This window comes from Gobio gobio (assembly GCF_949357685.1).
Source record: "Gobio gobio genome assembly, chromosome: 4".
Lineage (NCBI taxonomy): Eukaryota > Metazoa > Chordata > Actinopteri > Cypriniformes > Gobionidae > Gobio > Gobio gobio.
The window spans coordinates 38,666,278-38,678,537 of record NC_137100.1 but is presented as its reverse complement, the minus strand read 5'-3'; the positions used below and the strand labels follow the sequence as shown (position 1 = coordinate 38,678,537).

General features: G+C 36.7%; 1 protein-coding gene across 1 annotated transcript in view; it reads right to left on the bottom strand.

The window, feature by feature from the left end:
• Window positions 1–12,260, bottom strand: part of fibcd1b (fibrinogen C domain containing 1b) — a gene marked incomplete at both ends in the record, with an annotated part of 171,726 nt that overhangs the window by 30,706 nt on the left and 128,760 nt on the right. The gene's annotated exons all lie outside the window — the stretch shown is intronic.

The window sequence follows — 12,260 nt, the reverse complement described above, 5'->3', positions numbered from 1 at the left end:
TTTTAACATATATTTTAAATATTTTCTGCAGAATTGTCCTGATTTTCTCCCACAAAAGTGCTGAAAACATGACAAAAATGTGCAGATTTCCACAGAGAGTGATCCAAGAACAAAACAAGATAATTAACAGAGATGATTAGTACACTAATGGAGGCTATTAAGGAGAGAGAGCGAGAGAGTGGCACGATGAGAAGGGGTTGGGGATTTGAGGGGGAAAAAAGCATTTCAATTGGACAGAAATGACATACAAGTAAATACAAATGCCATGTCATCTGTTCATCGACGGGATTACGAAGAATCTGTTCATAATTCTGAGGTCTCAACAAGGTACTTACAAACACACACTTACACAACACATCTATGTTTGAGCTCACGTTCACCTCTATGACACTGGACTGGTATTAATGCACTCACTCACTTAAGACATCTATCATCTCAACATCCTCCCTCTCTTCCCTTCGTTCTCCACTTACTCTTTATGCGTATCATATTTCTTAGCAATATTAAACTCCAATGACACCCAGTCAGCATTGGTGCATTATGGGAAGCGCACTACTGTAGTTGTCATGCTCGAGTTTGTGTGTGTCTGTGTGAGTAAGAATTATGGAGGGGCACTCATGACTCCCACAGAAAATGGATGCTCTTTGTTAGGGAGCCATAATTCATAGTGCTATAATTGATCAGGGAGTGTGAGGATTTACAACCAAAAAGAAAGAAAGAAAAGAGAGAGTGCTGATAGAGACAGAAAGAGAACACAGAGTGAAATAGCAAAAAAGGGAAGTGAATGTGTCTAAATAGCACATGATAATGATCCCTCATCTCCTCTGTCATATCTTCTTTGTGAAGTGTGAATGAGCTCCCCAGTGACGATAGAGTCAGTTTTTTTTCTTTCTGATTAAATCCGATTTGGAGTGAATAAGACAGTGAATGTCCCTGGATAATGTTATCAATGAAAGGGCACCTTAAATGTGCACAAAGCAGTACTTCAAACTGATTCTCTTATTCAAGAAGGTAAAAATGGTCTATTTGTCAGCACCACTTGCTCCTGAAACATAAAAGCCTTTGTGCTCACGGGGATGCAAGTCAGAATTTGGTCTGTGTCATGCCCATTGCCCTCTCTGTTTATTTCTTTTTTTTTTTTTATCTTTTTTTTAAATTAATAATTTTATTCAGCAAGATCACATTAAATTGAACAAAAGTGACAGTAAAGACATTTATAATAAACGTTTTAGTCATAAAATAATCCTAAACAATATATCACGCCGGTTTTCATCAAATTATTAAGCAGCCAGACAACTCTCATGATTTATATGTCTTATATTTAATAAAATAAATTGTCAAATCACATGAAAATATGGATATGTATTTCACTAGACTACTGTATGGGCTCATACACAAAATATGCTAGATTTAAATATGTCATAGCTGATAGAACACTGATGAGAATATAGCTTGAGAATAAATTATATTTACACCAATTAAAAAAAAACAACAATTCAGACAATCAACGGTTAGTGTTTCTCTGTCTAGATTAAGGAGCTTTACACACAACCTTATCAGAGCTAGACAGGCCTATTTGATGACCTGTGACTTGATTTGTGTGTGTCCAGTAGTCATTTATATATTGATATATAACAAAATTTTGGCCAGTGAAAATGCTGAGTAGCTAGTAATTTTGAAAACTTGCCACAGTGGCTGGTGAGCAAAAAAAGTTAATTTCAAACCCTGTAGTAGTAATAAGAAATGTTTCTTGAGCATCAAATCATTATATTAGAGTGATTTCTGAAGGATCATGTGACACTGAAGACTGGAGTAATGATGCTGAAAATTCAGTTTTGTCATCACAGGAATAAATTACATTACAAAAATGTAATAAAGAATATAAAAGTTATTTTAAGTTCTAATAATATTTCACAATATTATAATTTTTTTTACTGTATTTTGATCACATAAATGCAGCCTTGGTGAGTCTTTCAAAAACATTAAAATACTTTTTTCTGATCCCAAACTTTTGAATAATAGTTTAACTGTTTTAAAGTTTTGTAGTTAGATAAAGTACTCGGTTACTCATGTAACCTCGGTTCCCTGAGAATAACGGGAATGAGTATTGCGTCTTGTGTGAAAGACGCTATGGGAAATCTCTTTTTCTCAAAATATTGAAGCCTTTTTTTTTTTTTTTAAACGCAGTGCAGCTGCATAGTCAACATAGAGCAGAGCTATAAGCGTGCTGATTGGTTAGGCTGCAAAAACTGCATGAACTTATGGTGAGGCAGCGTGCGCGGACCAATAGGGGTGCCTCCGGCAGCCGTGAGCTACCCATTCCCTAAAAGCCAGGGACCCCAGCCTAGTATTACGCTGAACCCTGAGCCTTGGAAGCCTTCTATGCCGCATCCACACATTTCGTAAATGTACGAGGTGCCAGTGACAGGCCGAATGGCAGGACTGTGTACTGAAAAGCAACCCCCTGGAACGCGAATCTTTCACAGTGAGAACAGCTGCCCTGCGTGAGTACAGTTTCAGCATGGACCTTTCCCAGGCAGGAAATGCACTCACTGTGCTCATCAGAGGCAGAGCGCTGCATTTGAAACAATGTGCTTGCGTTTTCGAAAGGGAACATTAGATTCCCATTTTCTGCTGAACAGAAGTTTTGGGTAATCGCTTTCAAGTATCCCTCTTGAAGGCTGAAAACTACCTATACACTGCAACACAAAAATGCTGGAGCTGCAACAGTTTAATGGAGATTAGCACAGTTTGCCATCACTGGCCCAGGCCAAAGATGTTGTGTTGAGAAGTATACAATACTTGATGATCAATTTATAGTAATTTCTTACTATAACACATGTAATGTGGAACTGCACCACAAGGGGCTCTAGTGAGAAATTGTTTTGAGTAATGCGGAGAAGAAGATTAAAGTTTTTGTGTTATGCTGCCCTCATGTAGACTGGGTAAACCCAGCCTGATCTGCCAGCGATTTGATTTCGCCCGGCAACTCAGTCTGGAAACCCGTACACTCATTTCTACTGCTTCTGTTACACTTTTGCGGGAACCAATCACAGACTGGCTTATCCACCTGGCCTGCTAATGGAAAGATTATCACGATGACGGATAGAGAAGCGATGGGTCGTTGCCCGTTGATCACGCCTCTTATGGTCTGATTGGTTGAAGGACTATCTAATTGGGTACAGAGTCATTTGAATTATGCTTGTTTATCACGCCTCTTGTGGTCTGATTGGTTGAAGGACTATCCAATTGCGTACAGAGTAATTTAATTTATGTGCGTTTATGCTTGCGTGTGTAGTAGAAAATACAGAGCAGACTCCCCAGACCAATGTTCAATCTTAAATTGAGCTTGGTCTGGTGATAGCCAGACAAGCCTTCATGTGCAATTGGAAATTTCGTACTTCCCACTTCTGAAGTCATGATTAGAAGCTCATCCCATTAAAATTTGATTTGAGAGGGCGTCAAATTATTTAACTGGAAACAAGTATTTAGGATAATTTCGATAGAATGTGAAGGCAGCATTAGTTGAACACCACATGGAAAAGACCACAAAAGAGTATTTATAAACCATCTGACATTCAGTCTCCTGCCCTGCTTCAGGAGTGCTCAGCCTGGTTTTCAATCACAGCAAAAGAGGCAGAATCTCTATCTTCACTTGAATTGTTTGGGTCCAAAAGCTCTGATGGTCTGAATTTAAATAGTGTTTTGACGCATCAAATTACTGAAAAATACACACCTGGCTTACTGAGGTAGGGAAAACTTTAATAGAAACAACATTGCACCAGCTCACTTGCATGATTCATTTGCATATTAAATAGTGCTTTTGGTGAACATTGTAAGAATGCTATATTTTGCCACTCCAGAAATAAACCAAACAATATTAATAAAAATTGACTATATATATATATATATATATATATATATATATATATATATATATATATATATATATATATATATATATATATATATATATATATATATATATACATATATTTTATATATATTGTTTATATTGTTAATATATGCTCGCTTATATATACAGTACATAAACGCACTAAATGGTTTAGCTCCTGTGTATTTAACTGATCTTCTATCGCCTTATAACCCATCACGATCTTTAAGATCACTAAACTCTGGGCTTCTGGTAATACCTAGGATATCTAAGTCCACTAAAGGAGGAAGAACGTTTTCATATTTGGCACCTAATTTATGGAATAGCCTTCCTAATAATGTTTGGGGCTCAGACTCACTCCTCCAGTTTAAATCTAGATTAAAAACGCATCTCTTTAGCCAGACATTCACATGATGCATCTCCTAACCTTGTACTCTATAGTTATATCAGTGCACATGATTGTCTTTGCTTAATGCTTTGAACAGCAGCTACGCTAATTATTTTTCTGTTCTTTTTTATCTCGGGACGCCCATCACTAGGTAACTAGAGAGTTCGTCAGCTCCAGTCTGGATCCAGCTTCTCGTAAAGACTTCAGATGACCAACACCTGTGAAGAGACGACTCAACTCCTGCGAGGACTTCAGATGACGCAGCTCTGCATCAACACACACCCATGCTCATCTCTATATACCCTATTCATTAACAACATGTATTCTTATTTCACTTATTTCACCCGGCCGCCATATAAGCCCTGCCCACCAGGGAAGATGTATCTCGGCACCTTATATATATTATTTAGGACAGACACCAAATAGACAAATAATTCACACAGAGCGCTTGAAACTAATGTGTGTGTGTGTGCAGGCGTCCCTTTGTAGCTTCCGGGTATGCCGGCATCTACTATGTCATGCCGCAACACCAATCAGGATTGGAATAGATTTAATTCATGCTTCAGACGCGCTACGCTGGGGGCTTTCCCCAAAGTGTCGTCACGACGACGCAGTGCGAGTTCCCTCAAAGGGGAACAAACAAACAAACAAAACAACAACAACCCAGCAACCCAGGTTGGGTTAAAATATCCTAGCATGTGTTCAGTCCAATGTTTACCAAGCACTGGGTTGCCAAAAAATCCAGCAATGGTTGTTTTTTAACCCAGGATTTTTTTGAGTGTAGGATAGGATCTTTCCTTTATGTCCCACATCAAAGGATTTCTTCAACACATGACATTCCCAGTGAATGGCCATTATACATAAGTCTCTTGATTAAACATATATAAATACAAACTGCAATAGACTAAATGTATGTGTGAAACTCCATGTATGTGTACATTGCAGCATATAGTGTGAATTAATGATTTCTCTTGATGCACAATTTCTTCTTTTTTATGCTCTCTGACTCACTGGGTCCATTAAAAAAAAAGTTTTGCTTTTATTTGACGTGACTTATTTCATGCCATCTTCCTCCCTCACATTTATATTGACCATATCAGATGAACTACAAAAAATGAAAGAGACTGAATGACTTCACAACCCATGTCCTTGTCCTTTGTTGAGTATGATGCTGCCCGGCTTTGTGCTTAACACTTGAAGATCTTTAACTCGCAAGTTTCTGACTTTTGAAGTAAATTATAATTAATGATGGCCTGATAACATCAGGTACATGAAAGAGGTCTGTGACTCTTGCTTCTTTTCAGACAGAGATGTAAACTTAATAGTAGCACTTGCTTTCAGCAGCAATCAACTAAAGCTTTATAAATTCCTTTACATACAGTAAGTGAGTAAACATTTCTACCATTCAACACTATTTAAAAAATAAGCAACAATATCAGAAATAGATCCAAGATAGCAAACATGCACATTTCTGGTTCCTCTTGACTGTGTGACAAAGACAAACTCATTCTGAAATTCATTCTGATATCAAAATGTAATTAAAATAAAATGAACATTAAAGTAAATAAATAAATAAACAAACAAAAAACTTTACATAAATTTAATAAACGCCCCTGTTATATGTTGCACCTCCCCCAACTCTAACATCTCAAATACTGCTCTTACATGTGAAGGTATGTTTCAACAGGTACAGTAAAAGTAGGCTACTTTCAATAAATATTAGGAATACTTTTAGTGTGTTGCTGTCATAATAAGCAACTGAGTACACAAACATGATACACAGGGCAATGTTTTTAACAATGTTTGCGGGCAATGTTGTACGATGTTGCCTGGGCACTTTCCCATTGAGAATGGCCAACAAATTTCTATCTGTGTACTTTAGATCGGTCGTGGGCCCTGTGTCTCACCTGGTTGCCCTTTGACGGAAACATTGCTCAAAAAGTTGCCCCGTGTATCATCCTCATAGTGTGAATACGAGCGAAAGCCGGACAAGAGTTTTAGGCCAATTTATCCCTGATTTACTCCTCCCGACAATCTGAGAAAAAATCTTGTCCATGACATTGGTCAGTTCCGATGTTCTACATAAATTATCTGGTAATGAGGCATTTAAAGATCAAATCTTTAACCTCCCGATCTGCTCTTGGACACATTGGGCCGATTTGATCAAACATGTTTGATATTTAGGATTTTAAATCGGGATTATTACGACTATGAGCACGTCAGTTCTTTCTCAATAGCCAATGTGTTACGGAATTGTGTAATTCCGTTGGTATGTATATGTGTACATGTATTACTTTTTCCTCCTTCTTTTGTTATTGTTAGTTTGTGTGTTTGTTTTACTTTGCTGTCTGTGTTAACAGGAATATTGCAATCAGCTGTGAGATGGTTCCGTCCGTTTGATGATTGGGTTACCGAAATCGAGGAGGGTTTAAAATCATCCCTCCTGCTCTTTGACGGGGAGCTGCTGCGGTTCCGGGCCGGTCGCAATGCTCCTGACTCCTCACCAGCCGTCAGATCACCGCCACCTGTATTTTCTGTTACGTTAAGCTTATGTTCTTTTGATTTTGTTTGTGTGGATGTTTTGTAGGGTTGACCTGCCCTGTACTTTGGGGAATTCCATTCACTTTGTTTTGTTAGTGCAGTTAGGGAAGTTTGTTGGATTTTATTTTTGATTTAGATTTTATAGGGAAGTTAATTTGAACTTTATTTATTACTGGTTTTTGTTTGTTATTTTGGGCCTTGGGTCTTCCTGACGATTGCACATCCACTTTTCAGTTTCTTTTGGAAATTCAAATATGCATTTAATTTACTTATATTTGTTAACTTTCTTTATATTAATAAACATTTAATTAATTCTTTGAACTTTTTGATTAATTGACTTTAATTATTTCTCGGTCTGACGACAGGGCAGGGGAGTAATATTTATTTTCTCTTTATCTTTTTATTTATTGCGGTCTTATCCCTAGAGGGATCGTAATAAATGAGAGAAATTAATGAGTACACTTTCGAAATTGCGGCCGCGAAACAAGCTGCTGTGAAGGTCGGTGTGTGGAACGTGTCTTCGAAAACATTACAGACAAAGAGAAACATTACAGACAAGGAGAAATCTCACTGGTTTTGAGTGTAGAAGACTGCTTGCAAATGTAAACATTGCCTGTTGAGGCATCAATGACGATCTGCTTCGTACATGCTTACATCCGCTTCCCCGTGAGATCACGTGAGGTGCTCCTCCCTGCATCATAATCTTAATAATAACTTGTAGTGTGTGATGCGCTACAATTTTCAATTTTCTTGTAGTCCATGCATGTTTGAGATTTGAAAGAAAAAAATCTGTGAATATTATCTTTATATGTGTGATGCATCCAGATTTCATAATCGTTAGGATTTAAAAATTCCTGCAGTCTGAGCCTGGCTTTATCTGCACTGGGCGCATTTTTTTAACACAAATATTTTGAGGCTGTTTGCACAGTAATTGTTTATTATAAACTGGAACATTTGTCTTTCTGAACAGGTGTATTATAATGTTTTCTTGAAGCGTTCATTGTAGTGCATTGCATCGAAATGCCCCATTCGCTTTGACATCCCAAATGGAAATGTAATATATGTACATATTTGTCTCTATGAGTATTGTTGTCATATATGTATATTATAAGGCAATATATTATTCTCACATTTATATATACTCAGTATATATGAAAATATAAGTTTATAGCATGTTTGGAATTCCCATAGTAGAATTATTATATTACATTTATATGATGACTTTTTATATGATACTGTATGCTAAGACCATACAGTATATGTGAAAAATATACAGTACGTCTCATTTATATATGCAAGTTTATTCACAGAATATATATACTGTAAAAGGCCAACAAGGGACTCAAGAATAACCATCACAAAACAAAAACAAAAATACAGCCGTGGATCATCCGGGTAAAGGACACACAGTATTAAGAATCAAGGTAAACTTTTGAACATTTTTATAAACTCAGCTATATTTGTTTGGTCTCGTGGACTATATGTAAACATATTTTATGTAAAATATCAGTCACACTTTATTTTAGGTGTCTTTAACTACTATGTACATACATCAAAAAAGTCATTGTATTGCAAAACAGTAATTTGTATATATAATATTATCATGTCATATGTCACATGTATGCAAACAATATGTTATGCAAGTATGAGCAATTTGCATATTACACATATAAAAAGACATATATGTGATGTGATCTACGAAAACCCATCACAGAAAATTTAATACCACATAAAAGCCCTTTCCACATATATTTGTATTTCTTTCATAGCTTGTCCTACAAAAGTTATGGTTATCCGAAGTCGGCTGATCACTATAATTTTCAGGAATGGAATTTTGAGAAAAACTGATTTTAATAACTATCACCCCCTTTTTTGCATAGACATGTAAATGCACTATCCAAACTTAAATGGTTGTAATTCAAGAACACTTTGGAATATAGACCTAAGGTTGGTCTTGTTTTAAAGAAGACACTTGGCAAATTATTGTAGAAGTCAAATACATTTTAGTTTATGAAAATGTAAAATATAATCAAAATATAATTGTTTATATTTTATAATAATATATATTTCACAAAACATGTTTTACTCTAAAACTATAAGAGATTCAAAGCCAGTAATATGAACAAGTTGTGTTCCAAGTTTTAGTTGATATATCAAAAAATGAGTTTTCAGTAAGATTTTGTTTGGGTGCAGTACCAAACGCTTCCACTAGATGACATCCAAGCTCCATTACTGACCGTACGGGTGCCTCCATTTTTCCTTTATATTTAAAACATTTCCAGACCTTTTTTCTCAAAAAATTGATTATATATTATATTTTGAACTCTTGGCATGAAAGCAAATTGGTTTTCTACCAATCTTTCATATTTTTTCCGTGTTCATCGCTATTTCAAAATAAAGAAAAAAAAATTGAAAACGAATGTATAAGCTGCATCACTACACAAGGCGACTAGCTAACGTTGCCCTGAAGAGGACAGAAACGTATTAAGTAGTAGAAAAAGTAGTAGAAATACTTTTTCCATTGTTTACCATGGGCAGTCTCTGAACTTTGATAACCCATAGTATGTTTAGATCGCACTAGTGTACAAGAATAGCAAGCACAGTGCACCTTAGTATAGCTAAACTGATTCTTCAGTAACTTCTCCATTATCCGATCCTTCATCTCTGGATGTGAAATAATCCATTATATTATCGTTTAGGGCACTGACATCACCAGGATTGAGCAGATTGAGGCAAGCAAGATAATTTAAGCGAAAAGTTATTTCAGACACTCTCTTGTGCTCCGCCATCTCACAATACGATAACACTGTAAAAAAACTTTGGGTGCCGTAGTTTACACAGGACTGGCGGGAAATGTGCATTGATACAACTTTATTCTGCATGTTATGTGGTTTATTTTGATGGGTGAACTGTCTTTGTGGTGTTAAGAGATTCAAATTTTATTTTTTTTTGCACCTCCGCTGGGCGTGTTCTAAAACATTAGAGAAAGACAGTCTTTTCAGCTTGCCATTGAATTTTGAATTTTTATGTTATAGAATAATAATTGAATGAAAACCCAATTTTGACAAAAAATTTCCTTTCAATAAATTTTTTGACCTTCCTGAAAACGTCCCAGCGTGACATCCGACGGGTTTGCCCAGATCGCATCACGTATAATTATAAATGGGACATCAAAATATGCATCATACATAAATGAACATCTACATTTATATGGGATAAATATATATATGTCAATATATGGAATCATTCTAATTTCCAATATGTTTCACATATGTTTTCACTTTTTATGAGCAAGCATTCCATATTTCTTATTTGTACATAAATTACATTTCTGTATGGGATGTTCATGACATGTTTAATCTTTGAACTTCAAAATGCAGCAAAATTTGGCTTGCACTCCTGTACGCAAATAATCTATATGTCTTTTCCTATGTAACGCATCAGCCATGGTCCCACACTGGCTAAACACCCTCTGGCTAAGCCTACTACAGTAGCCATGTCCCAAACTCACACTATTGGTTGAGCTGAAAAGAGATTGACAGATCCTAGTGGACCACTCTCTATGTTTTGATGGTGCCTGGGGGCCACAATGTTTACACTTTTGTGGGAGATAAACACATGAATGGCATACTAATAGTAGTCAGTGAACAATAAAGTCAACATAGGAAAGAAAACGGTGCTTGTCAAACCATTCTTGGATCCTTTCCATAAAATCAGTGCAATGGAGGTATTGCAATCCAATCCTAAAAGAATGCATGCTGCTTAAAGTAGATTAATTCGAACTCAAATAAATAAAAACAAATTGAAGTCAGCTTCTAAAATATTGGTAGACCTGTAGTGTTGAGCAAACAAGCAGTTTTCTGAAATGGGAGGGGAAGCTGTATTTTCAACGCTATCTCACAACCAATTTGTACATATTTGTACGAGGTGGCTAATTCATACAAATTTGTATGACCTCATTCGTATGAATTCGTACAATTTGTCTGTACTGCAGTTATGTAGGTTTAGGGGCGGGGTTAGGGGTAAATCATTCTTACGAAATCATACGAATTGACCAACTCGTCAAATACGTATGATTTAGCAAAAATTCGTACAAGTGAGATCGTACATGTTTGTACGAATTAGCCATCTCGTAAAATACGTATGAATTGCCGTGAGATCGGGTTGTTATTTTTCAAAATGTAACCGTTGTATATCATAAAACTAGCCCTGTTTCATCCAACAAGTGCAATCTCTGCCATCACCATAACTCCCATGAGCCTTCAGAGAAAGTGTTTGATGACACAGAGGGTCAAGGGTAAGGAAGAAAAATGGAGTCTTGAGGGAATTTGACTGGTTAAAAGAAACATGATGTAAGCTTTACCTAAATCTCAAGGGTAAACAATGTCTATGTGTGTGAGAAACAGACAGAGAAGCTTTACACGGACACTATAGACACTATAATAAGGCCTGCTACTTGTGTCCCTCTCTCAGCCTGCGGGGAATAAGCAGAACAGGACACTATAGAAAGTGCAACGACTGGCATCCTGCAACGCAGCAAACAAAGAGTGTGTGCAGAGAACCAGAGTCTGTAAGTTCACACTTGACTAAACCAAACTGTACATCTCTTTGATGTTAATCTGCTTAACAGGGGAAAGACAATGAGAATCTATTTCCATGTATAAGTATGCCCTGGAGCACAAGTGCCTCACTTGGCCACACCAGTAGTGGAGGGGTGGCAACATTAGAAACAACTGTATCTTCATCTACGTTCCCATGGGCCTGACTGATGCCACATCTATCTGTCAGCCTACATCCGTTGCACCAATTTATGACCTCACACAGTATGTGTGTGTGTTTGTGCTTTTATGTCCTTTAAATTCCCTGTACATCCCCTCTCTCTCTTAGCAGAGAACCACAAGCTAGTCCCCACAGCTCATCTCATTACGCGAACAGGAACAAAAACCCTCACGCAGACAAACACACACCATAATGATTCTAGTTTAAACTTCTCTGCAGGTTAAGAGCTTGATTATAGCATTTTGGCTGTCAAAAGCCATTTTGGCTTACAAAAATGGTAAACATGGCAATTTGGGCTTTCTTGTTGATTTGATTCCCGCTTGCTACATGGAGTGGAAGAAAAGCAGAGGGAATGAGTTGCTGCTGTTTATCCTGTGATCATGTGAGGAGAGATGTTTAGCACTCTAATTCAGTGCTTTTCAGTTTCTAGGTTGGACAGACAGACAGACAGACAGAAAGATAGATGGATGGATGGATGAATAGATGATAGATAGATAGATAGATAGATAGATAGATAGATAGATAGATAGATAGATAGATAGATAGATAGATAGATAGATAGATAGATAGATAGATAGATAGATAGATAGATAGATAGATAGATAGATAGATAGATAGATAGATAGATAGATAGATAGATAGATAGATAGATAGATA